This window comes from Hyperolius riggenbachi, chromosome 6 (assembly GCF_040937935.1).
Source record: "Hyperolius riggenbachi isolate aHypRig1 chromosome 6, aHypRig1.pri, whole genome shotgun sequence".
Taxonomy (NCBI): domain Eukaryota; kingdom Metazoa; phylum Chordata; class Amphibia; order Anura; family Hyperoliidae; genus Hyperolius; species Hyperolius riggenbachi.
The window spans coordinates 242,620,458-242,638,893 of record NC_090651.1 but is presented as its reverse complement, the minus strand read 5'-3'; the positions used below and the strand labels follow the sequence as shown (position 1 = coordinate 242,638,893).

At 46.2% G+C, this 18,436-nt stretch overlaps 1 protein-coding gene across 1 annotated transcript in view; it reads right to left on the bottom strand.

Moving 5' to 3' along the window:
- The window catches only part of LOC137522143 (L-amino-acid oxidase-like), an 86,094-nt gene that overhangs the window by 48,563 nt on the left and 19,095 nt on the right, over window positions 1-18,436 (bottom strand). The window lies entirely within an intron of this gene.

Below are 18,436 nucleotides of genomic sequence, written 5' to 3'. Positions count from 1 at the left end.
ACATATATTTCCAAAAAATAATACAATTTCAATCCCACCCTCCCAAAAATGCCCACATAAAATGTTTAATTAAAAAAAACAAAAAAACATTACAATAAAAAAAACAAAAACACAAATATTTACCTAAGGGTCTAAACTTTTTAAATATCTATGTAAAGATGAAATATTTCTTTTTTTTTTATTATTATAAGCTTGTAAATAGTGATGAATGCAAAACAGAAAAAATGCACTTTTATTTCCAAATAAAATATTGTTGCCATACATTGTGATAGGGACATAATTTAAATGGTGTAATAACCGGGACAAATGGGCATATACAATACGTGGGTTTTAATTATGGAGGCATGTATTATTTTAAAACTATAATTGCCGAAAAGTGAGAAATAATGATTTGTTTCCGTTTTTTTCTTATTCTTCCTTTTAAAATGCATTTACAGTAAAGTGGCTCTTAGTAAAATGTACCCCCCAAAGAAAGCCTAATTGGTGGCGGAAAAAACAAGATATAGATCAGTTCATTGTGATAAGTAGTAATAAAGTTATAGGCTAATGAATGGGAGGTGAACATTGTTCGGATGCATGAAGCGAAAAACGACTGAATGCGAACTGGTTAAATAATAATATCTATGCTGCAAAATATCTAAAGGTGGCCATATACTGGCAGATGGCCAGCAGATTTGACCAAGAGATAGATCCCTCTCTGATCGAAATCTGATCAGAGAAGGATCTATTACTGCCACACACTGTCCAGGGCCAACATGCAGGCCCCACAGGTCCCCCATATCCAGTGCTCCCCCAGGCCCCTGCAGAGTGTAGGCAGCAGTATGCACTCATGGTGCGTTTACTTCTGTGTCCTGTCTCCATCCCCACCGGTGTGTTTTTTTCTCCATGGCATGTACCCTACTCATGTAACGTACATGACACTGGATCACGGGAAATAGGCACACTAGCAGGGATGGGAATAGGGCACAGGAGAAACGCACTGGCAGACAGGTGAGTACACTCCACTGCCAACACTCTGCAGGGGTCTGGGGAGCACTACTTTAGAAGGAGGGGGGGGGGTCTGTCTGTCTCCTGCAAAACTACCGCTGCACATCTGCTCCACCCCTTTCGAGCAAGATTTTTCCATCAAGGGTTATCAATAGCTTAGAATGATTTCAACCTAAAATCAAAATTACAATTGGGCAGCCATGTTATGGTATCGATCTCAGGCAGATTTATTCACAGTGAACAAATGTGCCAGGAAAAAACGATATGTGTATGGGCACCTTTATTTTTTCAGTACAAGGAATGAATTTGCCTGCTGCAATACATCACAGATCTGCAGATCTCCAGTCAACACAGTGCTGCCTTCCAGGCCAGGGCTGTGCAGTCGGTACAAAAATCATCCGACTCCAACTCCTGAGTTTATGAAACCATCGACTCTGACTCTAGGTAAACAAAATTGCTCCATGTAGACAGCCCTTGCTATGGAGTGGGTACAAAAATCATCCGACTTCGAAATCACCAACTCCTGACTCCAGATACCAAAAAATTGACTCGAGCTCCACAGCCTTGCCTCCAGCAGTTGGAGCTCAGATAGCCATATTGAGCCTTCTCCCCTTCTTATGTGAGGTGTCAGTGAGTCACAATTGCCAGGAGAAGCAGCAAGGAAGTGGTGTTTGTTTGTGTGGACCTAGCTTATTAGTAGATAATGATTTCTTCTACAGAATATTGTAATAATTAGCTTTTATAGTAATGGCATATTCTGTACTTTATTATTATTACTATTATAAATTTTTGGGTAATTATCCGTTAGCCGGGCGCATCCGGCAGGTGGCGCTAATTACTATTCCCCCTCCAGGCTGACATGGATAGTAGGGAAAGCTGTAACTCTGGTGGAGTTTTGTCGCCACCTGCCGGATGCGCCCGGCTAACGGATAAGTACCAATTTTTGCTTAAAATTATGTTATTAATGGTGATTGAGGGTCACAAGGCCTGGGAAATTTTATCTCTGGGATCCCAGAGCTGTTCGTTTATCTGGATAATAGATGAATGTGGAGGATCCAGCAACCAATTATTTTAAGTGAAATTAAAAGAGCCAGTTGCTAGGTATGTTTTGACTTGCTATTTACTACAGTATATGCATGCATGCATAAAAACTGGAAGCTGAAGTAGGGCTGCAACTTCCTGTCTTGAATTTGCATGTTCCTCCCACAGGGCCACTCCCAGCAGTCTAGCCTGTCTCTGCAGTAGCTGGGTTGTGCTGGGAGTAGGATAGGAGAGAGGAAGCTGCATTGTGATGGCTCCCAGTGAGTAAAGTGTCCCTTGTGTATGGTAAGCATGACTGTGTGTGAGTGCTTTGGGAGGACTTGCTTGTTTATGGGAAGCATGGCTGTGTGTGAATGCTGTGAGAGGACTTGCTTGTGTATGGGAAACATGTCTGTGTGTGAATGCTGTAGGTAGGACTTGCTTGTTGGTGTGTGTCTCAGATGTCTTCAGTCCTGTATCTCCTGCCTTCCAGCTTGTCCCTGGTAGCAGTGTTTTCCAGAGTTCATGCCCCTGTACCATAATTCCTGCCTGCGTATCGATTCAGCCTACATGCATAGGCAAAGGACTTAAAAGGAACCTAAATCGTTTAAAAAAAAAAAAAAAAAAAAAAAAAGCAAGTTTAACTAACCTGGGGCTTTTACCAACTCCGTGCAGCCGTCCTGTGCCTGAGCCATGCCAAACTGATCCTCCGGTCCCCCGCCATGGCTCACTTTAGTTTCTGCCAACTGATCAGTCAGTGTGCCACTGCACCTGCACTTCCTTGTTTACGGTTCCGTCGGCAAGAGTATCCTGATCGGACCCATTAAGAGAACACCTTGTACTGCACAGGACGCTCTCGCTGACAGGAGCGCAAATGAGGACCTGCGCAGGCACAGTGGCCTGCCAACTGAGTAGTTGGCAGAAAGCAAACTGAGCCACAGTGGGGGACCGTAGGATCATTTTGGCACAGCGTGGGCACAAGACAGCTGCAGGGGGCCAGTAGAAGCCCCAGGTAAGTTAAACTTGTTTTTTTTTAAACGCTTTAGGTTTCCTTTTAGGCTTCTTGCACACAGGGACGTTACAGGCGCACATTAGTGCAGCCTGTAACGCTCCCCCAACGCACAGCAATGTAACACAAGTGGGCTGTTCACACTGCCCACGTTGCGTTACATTGTAACGCAGCAAAGTGCTGCATGCTGTGCGTTCTACGCGACAAAGCCGCGTTAGACTGTTTGCACATGCTCAGTCATGTTGGGGAGAAGGGGAGAGCGGCCGGGCACATGGCTAATTAATATTCACTGCATTCAGTGACGTGCAGTGTTTACTTCCTGGAGCGGCTGCTCTGTGTGGACACGAGGATCGGAGGGACACGACGAGGGCACCGAACAGCTGCAGGGGGCTATTGGAAGCCCCATGTGAGTAAAAGTCTTTTTTTTTTTTTTTGACTTAAGGATTACTTTAACGATTACGTGTGGAGGTATTCAGTTTAAAACAGCCCTAAGGCTCCCTGCACACTGCAAATCCGTTTTCTGATTCCGAATCCGATTTTCAATTCCGATTTTCCCTGAATACATTCAACAGAAAAACGGATCAAAAAACGCAGCATGTGGTAAAGATTAAGAATCGGAGGTAAAAACCGATTAAAAAGCGGAATCGGAAATGCATGCAGTGTGCAATGTGTCCTAGCATCTCCGTGTAATCCCTCAATGTCTAACGTACCGTATCCTAACATTCCAGTGTCCCTCTTTGTAGCATGTCCCTGCAGTCTGCTGCCCCCCTCATAGCATGTACCTGCATTTTAGTGTCCTTTTTATACTGTGCGCCCCTCACAGCCTGTTTCAGCATTCTGTTGTCCTCCTCAGAGTGTACCTGCACTCCAGTGTCTTCATAGTGTGACCCTGCGTTCTGGTGTCTCCCTTATCGCCCATCCCTGCATTTCAGTAGCGTTTCCCAGAATTCTGTTGTAACACTCGTAGCATGCACCTGCATTCCAGTATCCTCCTCATACTGTGTCCCTGCAGCTCAATGCCCTCCTCATAATGCGCCACTGCATTCCAGTGTCCCGGTTAGCATGTTCTTGCATTCCAGTTTTCTCCTTGTAGTGTGTCCTAGCATTCTTGTGTCTCCCTGGTACCATGTCCCTACATTTTGCTGTCCTCCACAACCCTCTACTCAATCTATACTGTGTCTGCGTTTCAGTGTCTCTTTGGTATCATGCCCCTGTATTTTGGTGTCCCCCTGGTAGGATGTACTTTCATTTTAGCGTCTTCCTCATAATGTGTCCCAACATTCTAGTTTACCCCGGTAGCATAGTCAGCAGTCCTGTTGTGTTTTTTTTTGTTGTAGTATATACCTTCATTCTAGTGTCGTCCTCAATCTGTGTCAATGCATTCCAAAGTCCTCATAGGGCTTGATTCACAAAGCGGTGCTAACCTACTTAGCACGTCTAAAGCCTTTAGACGTGCTAACCAGGGTGCTAAGTAGGTTAGCACCGGATTTCTCAATCAGATCGCGCACTAACTTTGCGCGCGCAAAGTTTTACGCGCCCAAAGTCTTATGCGCGCTAAGTCCCATAGGCTTTAATGGGCACTTCGCGCGGAGCGCCCTGCACTCTGTGCAGTGCACGCGTAAAGTTTTACGCGCATAAAGTTTTGCGCGCGTAAAGTTTTACGTGCGAAAACTCGTTTAGACGTGCTAAGGGGGTTTTCACAGGCGTGCTAACAGTTAGCACCGCTTTGTGAATCAAGCCCATAATGTGTCCCTGCATACTGTTGTCCTACTTCTAGTGTGTCCCTGCATTCCAGTATCCCCTTTGTAGCATATACCTGCACTTTGTCTTCTCATACTGTGTCCCAGCTGTGACGTATGCGCAGTCACCCACCAATTCCTGTATCCTTTCCTGCAGTTTACCATAAAGCCTCAGACCTTGAGGGAATCCTGAAGGCAGTCAGAACTGCAGGCAAAGTATCCTTTTGGATTGGTTGGTGAGTCCACACACAGTCCAATTTCGATTGTATATACAATCGATACAATCTGGGCTCTCATATAGAGGCCAGGTCGCTGCCACCAATTCGCAATAAAGCGTGCGAATGCGCTAAGTCTAACTCTAGCTAAATCCTGTAGGAAAAAGGGTCAATTTGACAACCTTTCTAGAGGTAGAAAAATAACAATATTAATATTAACACTGTTATGGTAACGTGTCTCTCTTTGAAGATGTGAGTTCTTTTTGCAGAGATTTTTCAGAACAGCACTTAGACGAACGATTTTTAATCGTTTATTTAAAGAAATAATGCAGAACTAAATATAGCAATAGAAACAAATCGATACAGAAATAACAAGGGTTCAATATGAAAATAGCTGATTACAGTCTGAGCAGTTTGTCAAGTTACCGTGTCCTTTGCGATAATAAGTCCAACAGAAGATATGAAGTCAAATTCTGGAAAGTTCTGTGGAATAGATAGTCCTTTGGTGGAATGTAATGCCAATCCTTTGGTGGTATAGGGATGGCTGTCTGGACAAAAAACTCCCTCCTGTGTCCAGCAGTGTTGTTTTAATGCTTCATACACACTTGAGATAAAAGTCTTTGGAAAAGGCAAGATCACAGACCAATTTTACCCCCTTCCATGTAGTATGAGAGCCATACTCTACACAGTCTATTCTATGGAGCTGCACTCCCCATCAAATAAAATCTTTGCAGGATGCTGCACACAAAGATGCCCGTACACACTCAAAAGATCATTATCTGCAAAAGATCTGTTCCTGCAAATTGATCTTTTGCAGGAACAGATCTTTTGCAGATACTGATCTTTTGAGTGTGTACGGGCATCTTTGTGTGCAGCATCTTGCAAAGATTTTATCTGATGGGGAGTTCAGCTCCATAGAATAGACTGTGTAGGTATGGCTCTCATACTACAGGAAGGGTGGTAAAATTGGTCTGTGATCTTGCCTTTTCCAAAGACTTTTATCTCAAGTGTGTATGAAGCATTACTCTTCCTCTGCCAGAGGGCGGAGTTGTAAAAGGAGATGGTGTTGTATGCCTCCTCCCGCCCTTTGTCATGACAAGCAGAAAGAATATGCAATAACTAGAATGGTCATAACGCGGCGACCACCGACTGTAACTCGCAGAGTGACATAGGTACGCTGCTGGTGTTCTCTGTGTCACACAGGTACCAAACACACACAGGTACCAAAACACACCCGTGCTAAACAGTTAGCGCTGATTTGTGAATCAAGCCCATAGTGTGTCCCTGCATTCCAGTATCCCCTTTGTAGCATATACCTGCACTTTAGTGTCTTCTCATACTGTGTCCCAGCATCCCGGTGTTACCTTGGTAGCATGTTGCAGCATACTGATGTCCCCTTGTATACATTCTAGTGTCCTTCTCATAGTGCGTCCCTGCATTCCAATGCCCCCCTTATAATGTGTCGCTGTATTCCTATGTCACCCTCATAGTGTGTCCCTGCATTCCAATGTCCCCCTTATAATGTGTCGCTGTATTCCTATGTCACCCTCATAGTGTGTCCCTGCATTCCAATGCCCCCCTTATAATGTGTCGCTGTATTCCTATATCACCCTCATAGTGTGTCCCTGCATTCCAATGTCCCCCTTATAATGTGTCGCTGTATTCCTATGTCACCCTCATAGTGTGTCCCTGCATTCCAATGTCCCCCTTATAATGTGTCGCTGTATTCCTATGTCACCCTCATAGTGTGTCCCTGCATTCCAATGCCCCCCTTATGTGTCGCTGTATTCCTATGTCACCCTCATAGTGTGTCCCTGCATTCTAATGCCCCCCCTTATAATGTGTCGCTGTATTCCTATGTCACCCTCATAGTGCGTCCCTGCATTCCAATGCCCCCCCTTATGTGTTGCTGTATTCCTATGTCACCCTCATAGTGTGTCCCTGCATTCCAATGCCCCTCCCCCCTTATAATGTGTCGCTGTATTCCTATGTCACCCTCATAGTGTATCCCTGCATTCCAATGTCCCCCTTATAATGTGTCGCTGTATTCCTATGTCACCCTCATAGTGTGTCCCTGCATTCCAATGTCCCCCTTATGTGTCGCTGTATTCCTATGTCACCCTCATAGTGCGTCCCTGCATTCCAATGCCCCCCCTTATGTGTTGCTGTATTCCTATGTCACCCTCATAGTGTGTCCCTGCATTCCAATGCCCCTCCCCCCTTATAATGTGTCGCTGTATTCCTATGTCACCCCTTATAGTGTGTCCCTGCATTCCAATGTCCCCCTTATAATGTGTCGCTGTATTCCTATGTCACCCTCATAGTGTGTCCCTGCATTCCAATGTTCCCCCTTATAATGTGTTGCTGTATTGCTATGTCACCCTCATAGTGCTTCCCTGCATTCCAATGCCCCCCCTTATAATGTGTTGCTGTATTCCTATGTCACCCTCATAGTGTGTCCCTGCATTCCAATGTCCCACTTATGTGTCGCTGTATTCCTATGTCACCCTCATAGTGTGTCCCTGCATACCAATGCCCCCCTTATAATGTGTCGTTGTATTCCTATGTCACCCTCATAGTGTGTCCCTGCATTCCAATGTCCCCCTTATAATGTGTCGCTGTATTCCTATGTCACCCTCATAGTGTGTCCCTGCATTCCAATGTCCCCCTTATAATGTGTCGCTGTATTCCTATATCACCCTCATAGTGTGTCCCTGCATTCCAATGTCCCCCTTATAATGTGTCGCTGTATTCCTATGTCACCCTCATAGTGTGTCCCTGCATTCCAATGTCCCCCTTATAATGTGTCGCTGTATTCCTATGTCACCCTCAGTGTGTCCCTGCATTCCAATGCCCCCCTTATGTGTCGCTGTATTCCTATGTCACCCTCATAGTGTGTCCCTGCATTCTAATGCCCCCCCTTATAATGTGTCGCTGTATTCCTATGTCACCCTCATAGTGCGTCCCTGCATTCCAATGCCCCCCCTTATGTGTTGCTGTATTCCTATGTCACCCTCATAGTGTGTCCCTGCATTCCAATGCCCCTCCCCCCTTATAATGTGTCGCTGTATTCCTATGTCACCCTCATAGTGTATCCCTGCATTCCAATGTCCCCCTTATAATGTGTCGCTGTATTCCTATGTCACCCTCATAGTGTGTCCCTGCATTCCAATGTCCCCCTTATAATGTGTCGCTGTATTCTTATGTCACCCTCATAGTGTGTCCCTGCATTCCAATGTCCCCCTTATGTGTCGCTGTATTCCTATGTCACCCTCATAGTGCGTCCCTGCATTCCAATGCCCCCCCCCCCCTTATAATGTGTGGCTGTATTCCTATGTCACCCTCATAGTGTGTCCCTGCATTCCAATGCCCCCCCCCCCTTATAATGTGTCGCTGTATTCCTATGTCACCCTCATAGTGTGTCCCTGCATTCCAATGCCCCCCTTATAATGTGTCGCTGTATTCCTATGTCACCCCTTATAGTGTGTCCCTGCATTCCAATGTCCCCCTTATAATGTGTCGCTGTATTCCTATGTCACCCTCATAGTGTGTCCCTGCATTCCAATGTTCCCCCTTATAATGTGTTGCTGTATTCCTATGTCACCCTCATAGTGCTTCCCTGCATTCCAATGCCCCCCCTTATAATGTGTTGCTGTATTCCTATGTCACCCTCATAGTGTGTCCCTGCATTCCAATGTCCCACTTATGTGTCGCTGTATTCCTATGTCACCCTCTTAGTGTGTCCCTGCATTCCAGTGCCCCCCCTTATAATGTCGCTGTATTCCTATGTCACCCTCATAGTGTGTCCCTGCATTCCAATGCCCCTCCTTATAATGTGTTGCTGTATTCCTATGTCACCCTCATAGTGTGTCCCTGCATTCCAATGTCCCCCTTATAATGTGTCGCTGTATTCCTATGCCACCCTCATAGTGTGTCCCTGCATTCCAATGCCCCCCTTATAATGTGTCGCTGTATTTCTGTGTCACCCTCATAGTGTGTCCCTGCATTCCAATGTCCCCCTTATGTGTCGCTGTATTCCTATGTCACCCTCATAGTGTGTCCCTGCATTCCAATGTCCCCCTTATAATGTGTCGCTGTATTCCTATGCCACCCTCATAGTGTGTCCCTGCATTCCAATGCCCCCCTTATAATGTGTCGCTGTATTTCTATGTCACCCTCATAGTGTGTCCCTGCATTCCAATGCCCCTCCTTATAATGTGTTGCTGTATTCCTATGTCACCCTCATAGTGTGTCCCTGCATTCCAATGTCCCCCTTATAATGTGTCGCTGTATTCCTATGTCACCCTCATAGTGTGTCCCTGCATTCCAATACCCCCCCTTATGTGTCGCTGTATTCCTATGTCACCCTCATAGTGTGTCCCTGCATTCCAATGCCCCCCCCCCTTATGTGTCGCTGTATTCCTATGTCACCCTCATAGTGTGTCCCTGCATTCCAATGCCCCCCCTTATAATGTGTCGCTGTATTTCTATGTCACCCTCATAGTGTGTCCCTGCATTCCAATGTCCCCCTTATAATGTGTCGCTGTATTCCTATGTCACCCTCATAGTGTGTCCCTGCATTCCAATGCCCCCCCCCCCCCTTATAATGTGTCGCTGTATTCCTATGTCACCCTCATAGTGTGTCCCTGCATTCCAATGCCCCCTTTATAATGTGTCGCTGTATTCCTATGTCACCCTCATAGTGTGTCCCTGCATTCCAATGTCCCCCTTATTATGTGTCGCTGTATTCCTATGTCACCCTCATTGTGCGTCCCTGCATTCCAGTGCCCCCCCCTTATAATGTGTCGCTGTATTCCTATGTCACCCTCATAGTGTGTCCCTGGATTCCAATGTCCCCCTTATAATGTGTCGCTGTATTCCTATGTCATCCTCATAGTGCATCCCTGCATTCCAATGCCCCCCCTTATGATGTGTCGCTGTATTCCTATGTCACCCTCATAGTGTGTCCCTGCATTCCAATGCCCCTCCCCCCTTATAATGTGTCGCTGTATTCCTATGTCACCCTCATAGTGCGTCCCTGCATTCCAATGTCCCCCTTATGTGTCGCTGTATTCCTATGTCACCCTCATAGTGTGTCCCTGCATTCCAATGCCCCCCCCCCCCTTATAATGTGTCGCTGTATTCCTATGTCACCCTCATAGTGTGTCCCTGCATTCCAATGTCCCCCTTATGTGTCGCTGTATTCCTATGTCACCCTCATAGTGTGTCCCTGCATTCCAATGCCCCCCTTATAATGTGTCGCTGTATTGCTATGTCACCCTCATAGTGTGTCCCTGCATTCCAATGCCCCCCTTATAATGTGTCGCTGTATTGCTATGTCACCCTCATAGTGTGTCCCTGCATTCCAATGCCCCCCTTATAATGTGTCGCTGTATTCCTATGTCACCCTCATAGTGTGTCCCTGCATTCTAATGCCCCCCCCCCCTTATAATGTGTCGCTGTATTCCTATGTCACCCTCATAGTGTGTCCCTGCATTCCAATGCCCCCCCCCCCTTATAATGTGTCGCTGTATTCCTATGTCACCCTCATAGTGTTTCCCTGCATTCCAATGCCCCCCTTATAATGTATCGCTGTATTCCTATGTCACCCTCATAGTGTGTCCCTGCATTCCAATGCCCCCCCCCCCCCCCTTATAATGTGTCGCTGTATTCCTATGTCACCCTCATAGTGTGTCCCTGCATTCCAATGCCCCCCTTATAATGTGTCGCTGTATTTCTATGTCACCCCTTATAGTGTGTCCCTGCATTCCAATGTCCCCCTTATAATGTGTCGCTGTATTCCTATGTCACCCTCATAGTGTGTCCCCGCATTCCAATGCCCCCCCTTATGTGTCGCTGTATTCCTATGTCACCCTCATAGGGTGTCCCTGCATTCCAATGCCCCCCCCCCCCTTATAATGTGTCGCTGTATTCCTATGTCACCCTCATAGTGTGTCGCTGTATTCCTATGTCACCCTCATAGTGTGTCCCGGCATTCCAATGCCCCCCTTATGTGTCGCTGTATTCCTATGTCACCCTCATAGTGTGTCCCTGCATTCCAATGTCCCCCTTATAATGTGTCGCTGTATTCCTATGTCACCCTCATAGTGTGTCCCTGCATTCCAATGCCCCCCCCTTATAATGTGTTGCTGTATTCCTGTGTCACCCTCATAGTGTGTCCCTGCATTCCAATGCCCCCCTTATAATGTATCGCTGTATTCCTATGTCACCCTCATAGTGTGTCCCTGCATTCCAATGCCCCCCCTTATAATGTGTCGCTTTATTCCTATGTCACCCTCATAGTGTGTCCCTGCATTCCAATGCCCCCCTTATAATGTGTCGCTGTATTCCTATGTCACCCCTTATAGTGTGTCCCTGCATTCCAATGCCCCCCTTATAATGTGTTGCTGTATTCCTATGTCACCCTCATAGTGCGTACCTGCATTCCAATGTCCCCCTTATAATGTATCGCTGTATTCCTATGTCACCCTCATAGTGCGTCCCTGCATTCCAATGCCCCCCTTATGTGTCGCTGTATTCCTATGTCACCCTCATAGTGCGTCCCTGCATTCCAATGTCCCCCTTATGTGTCGCTGTATTCCTATGTCACCCTCATAGTGTGTCCCTGCATTCCAATACCCCCCTTATAATGTGTCGCTGTATTCCTATGTCACCTTCATAGTGCGTCCCTGCATTCCAATGTCCCCCTTATAATGTGTCGCTGTATTCCTATGTCACCCTCATAGTGCGTCCCTGCATTCCAATGTCCCCCTTATGTGTCGCTGTATTCCTATGTCACCCTCATAGTGTGTCCCTGCATTCCAGTGCCCCCCCCTTGTGTCGCTGTATTACTATGTCACCCTCATAGTGTGTCCCTGCATTCCAATGCCCCCCCCCCCCTTATAATGTGTCGCTGTATTCCTATGTCACCCTCATAGTGTGTCCCTGCATTCCAATGCCCTTCCTTATGTGTCGCTGTATTACTATGTCACCCTCATAGTGTGTCCCTGCATTCCAATGCCCCCCCCCCTTATGTGTCGCTGTATTCCTATGTCACCCTCATAGTGTGTCCCTGCATTCCAATGTCCCCCTTATAATGTGTCGCTGTATTCCTATGTCACCCTCATAGTGTGTCCTTGCATTCCAATGTCCCCCTTATAATGTGTCGCTGTATTCCTATGTCACCCTCATAGTGTGTCCCTGCATTCCAATGTCCCCCTTATAATGTGTCGCTGTATTCCTATGTCACCCTCACAGTGTGTCCCTGCATTCCAATGCCCCCCCCCCTTATAATGTGTCGCTGTATTCCTATGTCACCCTCAAAATGTTCCCTGTATTCCTATGTCACCCTCATAGTGTATCCCTGCATTCCAATGCCCCCTTATAATGTGTCGCTGTATTCCTTTTTCACCCTCATAGTGTGTCCCTGCATTCCAATGTCCCCCTTATAATGTGTCGCTGTATTCCTATGTCACCCTCATAGTGTGTCCCTGCATTCCAATGCCCCCCCCCCTTATAATGTGTCGCTGTATTCCTATGTCACCCTCATAGTGTGTCCCTGCATTCCAATGTCCCCCTTATAATGTGTCGCTGTATTCCTATGTTACCCTCATAGTGTGTCCCTGCATTCCAATATCCCCTTTATAATGTGTCGCTGTATTCCTATGTCACCCTCATAGTGTGTCCCTGCATTCCAATGTCCCCCTTATATTGTGTCGCTGTATTCCTATGTCACCCTCATAGTGTGTCCCTGCATTCCAATGTCCCCCTTATAATGTGTTGCTGTATTCCTATGTCACCCTCATAGTGCGTACCTGCATTCCAATGCCCCCCTTATGTGTCGCTGTATTCCTATGTCACCCTCATAGTGTGTCCCTGCATTCCAATGTCCCCCTTATAATGTGTCGCTGTATTCCTATGTCACCCTCAGTGTGTCTCTGCATTCTTATGCCCCCCATTATGTGTCGCTGTATTCCTATGTCACCCTCATAGTGTGTCCCTGCATTCCAATGTCCCCCTTATAATGTGTCGCTGTATTCATATGTCACCCTCATAGTGTGTCCCTGCATTCCAGTGCCCCCCCCTTATGTGTCGCTGTATTACTATGTCACCCTCATAGTGTGTCCCTGCATTCCAATGCCCCCCCCCCCCCCTTATAATGTGTCGCTGTATTCCTATGTCACCCTCATAGTGTGTCCCTGCATTCCAATGCCCTCCCTTATGTGTCGCTGTATTACTATGTCACCCTCATAGTGTGTCCCTGCATTCCAATGCCCCCCCCCCTTATAATGTGTCGCTGTATTCCTATGTCACCCTCATAGTGTGTCCCTGCATTCCAGTGCCCCCCCCTTATGTGTCGCTGTATTACTATGTCACCCTCATAGTGTGTCCCTGCATTCCAATGCCCCCCCCCCCCCTTATAATGTGTCGCTGTATTCCTATGTCACCCTCATAGTGTGTCCCTGCATTCCAATGCCCTCCCTTATGTGTCGCTGTATTACTATGTCACCCTCATAGTGTGTCCCTGCATTCCAATGCCCCCCCCCCCTTATAATGTGTCGCTGTATTCCTATGTCACCCTCATAGTGTGTCCCTGCATTCCAATGTCCCCCTTATAAAGTGTCGCTGTATTCCTATTTCACCCTCATAGTGTGTCCCTGCATTCCAATGTCCTTACAATGTGTTGCTGTAGTCCAGTGTCACCCTCATTGCGTGTCCAAGCATCCCAGTGTCCTCCTTGTAGCATATAGACATGATAGATAACCACAGGTTGAGGTTCCCACAAGGATGTTGATTACATCTCTAGCCTTGAGAAGTAATCTCATTAATGAAATACATCCCCTGGTATGCATAGCACCGGCCGTGCTATGCATACCAGGGGATGTATTTCATTAATGTGATGTGGGCAGCGCAACATCACCACGGCTACTTTAAGCTACAGGTACTTAAAGCGGTATTGTCACCATAAAAATCCAAATTTCAACAGCAATTGGTCTGAGTGTATTAAGTGATAAAGATGCTAATCCTCCATTCAAAACTTGCAAAACTTTTTCTGCTGTTATCGTTTGTAGTTATCACATGCTTTAGGCGCACTGGCTGTAGTGTCAAAGAGTTGAATGCTGGAAGTTCTTTTTATCTATAATATATTCCTCCTCTTCCATTTATTTCCCTTCCTAGCTGCTTATCAGAAACACCCTCTGTTACTTTTGTTTACAAGCAAGGCTGAGGTGACTCAGTGATTGGATGTGTAAATAAAAAAAAGACTGCAGTTGTTAGTATACACCTCAGTGGGAGTGTCTGTAGACTCTGGGAGGAGGGCAGCTAATGAATACACAATGAGCAAGAGAAGGGAGGGGGTAAAACAAGAGTCAGGGAGGATATGATGTCAGCATTAGCCTGGCAAGATGGCCACTGCCTAGAATAGGATTTTCTGCTTTTCCTTTAGAAAATTCACAGGAATCATTACGTGGATAGCACAATACTGTTATGTAAGTAGAAGTAGTATTTATTTACTTATATATGTGTTTCTTATTTCTAGGTTAGCATGGGCGTCACTTGTTCTTTAAGGTACTTTTGTATTAGATGCAGCAAGATGAATGCCCTTATATAGACAGTGGGGCTACGGAGTAGGTAAGTAAATGCGCCCCCCCCCCCCCCAAAAAAAAGTCAGATCATTTATGAACCTTCCTTAGGGGGTATTATATGTGGTAATTGTTTAACATAGAAGCACCCAGGTGTCTAGTTTCCCTTAAAGGGAAGGTTCAGGGACAGTTAAAAAATAAATAAAAATCCAAATCCACTTACCTGGGGCTTCCTCCAGCCCGTGGCAGGCAGGAGGTGCCCTCGGCGCCGCTCCGCAGGCTCCCGGTGGCCGACCTGACCTGGCCAGGCTGGCGGCCAGGTCGGGCCTCTTCTGCGCTCCATTGTGCGGTCCACGTCGGCGCGCTGACGTCATCGGACGTCCTCTGGGCTGTACTGCGCAGGCTCAGAACTACTGAGCCTGCGCAGTACAGCCCGGAGGACGTCCGATGACGTCAGCGCACCGACGTGGAATGCACAATGGAGCGCAGAGGAGGCCCGACCTGGCCGCCGGCCTGGCCAGGTCGGGTAGGCCACCGGAGACCACCAGGAGCCTGCGGAGCGGCGCCGAGGGCACCTCCTGCCTGCCACGGGCTGGAGGAAGCCCCAGGTAAGTGGATTTGGATTTATTTTTTTTTTAACTGTCCCTGAACCTTCCCTTTAACATCTGCCTTTTTTGGGGTAATATCTGCATGCATTGATATCTGCATGCTGCTGGTAATAACTACCAATGTCATAGAAAATTTCTGGTTGTTGATAATGTGACTGACATTAGAACCTAAAATCATTAACCCTTTGCACACTCGCATGCAAATGTTCAAACAAATGCATTCACAGATTCACTCACCCAGGCACCACTGTTATCCCTACAGATAAGTTAAAAGCCGCGGTCTTAAGGTTCGTATACACGTCCGATAAAGATCGTTCGTTACGAACGATTCGTGACGTTTGCACGATATTAAAATGAGAAAGACAATATCGTTCGAAACGAACGATCGTGTACACATATGAACGATTTTCATAAAAAGTACCGAACGACGACCAATAAAAAAAACGGAAGTGAGGCAATGAGAAATCAGGCGACTCAGCACACATGTAACAACGTTAGTATTGAGAAACGTACACACGGCAACGATTGAACGATTATCTGTTTAAAAAATCCGCCGGGTTGGATCGGCCGGATTGAACGATAAAGGTTGTTATCGTTCAAAAAAGCGATCGTTAGAAATTTTAGAACGCACGATTATCGTTTCGATTATCGTTATCGGCCATTTTCGAACGATCGTTATCGGACGTATGTACTCAGCTTAAGTTCACAAAGGAATGCAGGAAGTCAGGATGTGTGCTCCTAATCCCTAAATAGGTTTGAAGCAATGAATGTTTGCATGTCTGCACTATGCATGTTACAGGGCAAGAGTTAGGACACCTACGATTACCTGGGTACTTCTGCGCAGTGTAGGTGACTAAGTAAGAGAATGCTTTCCTTTATGACCCCGGCTTTTATCTTAGCGATTTTTGCTATTTTGCTGGCCACACCCCCTTTAGCGCCTCCCTTTCCTTAAATTATTTATCTAAATGTCCTAACTAGAGGCGATGTGCCTGGATATATTCGGGGGGAGGTTTTTGTCATTAGAACCTTACTTGTGCTTTTGATGATAAATGCTTGCCAGTGGTATATAGGACACATGCAAAAGGTATGTAGCATTTACTTGTAGCATGTTTTCCTGCCACCCAATCCCACAATCTATCAGCAGTCGCTGTGGTCCCTCGTGCTAGCAGTGAGATTACAGACACTGCCAGTAGTAGAATGCTACAAAGTTTGGGACACTGTGTGGGTAAATACATTGTAGGGGACCTAGAAAGCTGAAAGATGTTTTGGGAGCACTTTGCAATTGGGGCACACTGTGGCTAGTGGATGGAGACTGCAGCATGGTATGAGGGGCACTAGAAAGATGTGACTCTATGGAAGGCACTGGAAAAGCAATGACAACACTGGGGCCACTAGATCTTTGGCATGCAGTGTTGGCTTTCCTTTACACTACCTCTACTCTGAGAACTGCAATAACTCTAAAACTGGATATACATATATACTGTAGATTCATACCCAATGATTGAGTCCTACCACACACAGCACAGTGATTTTCATTAGGGAATATATAATATATTGATCGAACTGTAGCATTGTGGTGTTTAGTGCAGTGCTACACTATGCCTATTTCTGGACTACCAGTCGTGCCCCGCTCTGGACCAACCTAGCATTTCTATCCATTCAAAATCGATCCATTTCAATCAATCAGATGGCTCTTTGGGGGAATCTATTCCCAGCAGATTAATCAAATCTGCAGGGGATCAAATGGGAAAATCGATGTGTATGGGTACATGTACAGTGCTGCCTCACACAGCAGAGAATATCGCGCATCCCAGGTAGGTGCTATGCTGTAGTGCAGCTTCCAAGTCTTCTCTATTTGCCTCCTGAGTTTGCTGCCCTTTTGCTGGTACATACAGTGAGTAAGACATTCTTGCAGTGTGTCCTGCACTTTGGAAGAGATGTGGGCATACTCAAGTCGGAGCAATCTCCTTTCCCAAAGTGATATGCAATGTAGGTTTAGTCCAGTGAAGAAATTTTGGTAGACAGCAGTGCTGTCTAATGTGTTTTTATTTCTATGGTTCAAGTGCCTAGCAGTTAGTGTGTGTGCGCCTCTCGTTGCTGCACACAACGTTAATGACTGATGTGAATCCATAAATATTTGAGGCATTTTAAGCTGTTGCCTATGTAAGGTAAATGAATGTTGAGGTGTGAAAATTTGGCCAATATCCAACTTTTCACTTTTTCTGTGTCTTATAGCTGTTCCTTGCCTCGTCTGCATTTCAGATAGTTCTCCTACCCTTATCTGCTGAGGCTTGTTGTCATTTTAGTACTTCCTCTTCCCTGTTGCAGTCACCTCATGCCCTTGTCACAGAGTGTGCAACTCCAATAGTCCTGTGACTTTCTGTTGAATTTTCCCAGCACCCTCCCTGCTGATATGTCTCCAAATGCAAGTCTCCTGTCTCCACTCAGTATAACTGCAGGGATCCTCTTGTACTACTCTAAGGCTACTTTCCCACCAAGACATTGCGTTTTAGGGGACGTTAAGGTCGCATAACGTGCCCCTAACGCAACGCATGGTGGTGTTGAAGTTGGACGTCAGATTGAGCTGCTTTATACAGCTCTCAAAGCAGCCGCTCCAGGTTAGTGATAGGAAGTCCGGATCTTTTTAAGGATTCGGATCATTTGAATCGGATCATTGAAAAGATCCGGATCTTTGAACCGAATCATTTGAATCCTTTTACTAGGGAAGCAGACTGGGTGAAATGACTAGCAAGACAGGACTTTCCCTGCACTGTACATTCTGTATGTTCCTGTTTCTTCCAGACAGACATCCACTGTGAACCAAATCTTTCATTGTGATGATCCGGCTGATTCGACTCACAAAAAAGATCCGGATCAAATGAACAATTCGTTCATGATCCGGACAACACTACAGTTCCACCATGAGTCTCCACAGTGCAGTGAATATTAATTAGCCATGTGGCTGGCAGCAGAGGAGGAGGGAAGACCTCCTCCTCCAGCATTACTGAGCATGTGCAAACAGTCTAACGTGGCTTAGCCCAGTATAACGTACAGCATGCAGCACTTTGTGTAAACGTGCTGCGTTACTATGTAACGCAATGTGTGCACTGTGAACAGCACATTGATTTTACAGTGCTGTGAGTTAGGCTGCGTTACTGGCTGCTGTAACGTGGGACTTTAACGTCCCACTGTGAAACCAGCCTAAAGGTGCATACACACATCTGATTTTAGGCCCGATTGTCTTTCAAACCGGACGTTTGAACGACTTGTCATTCAA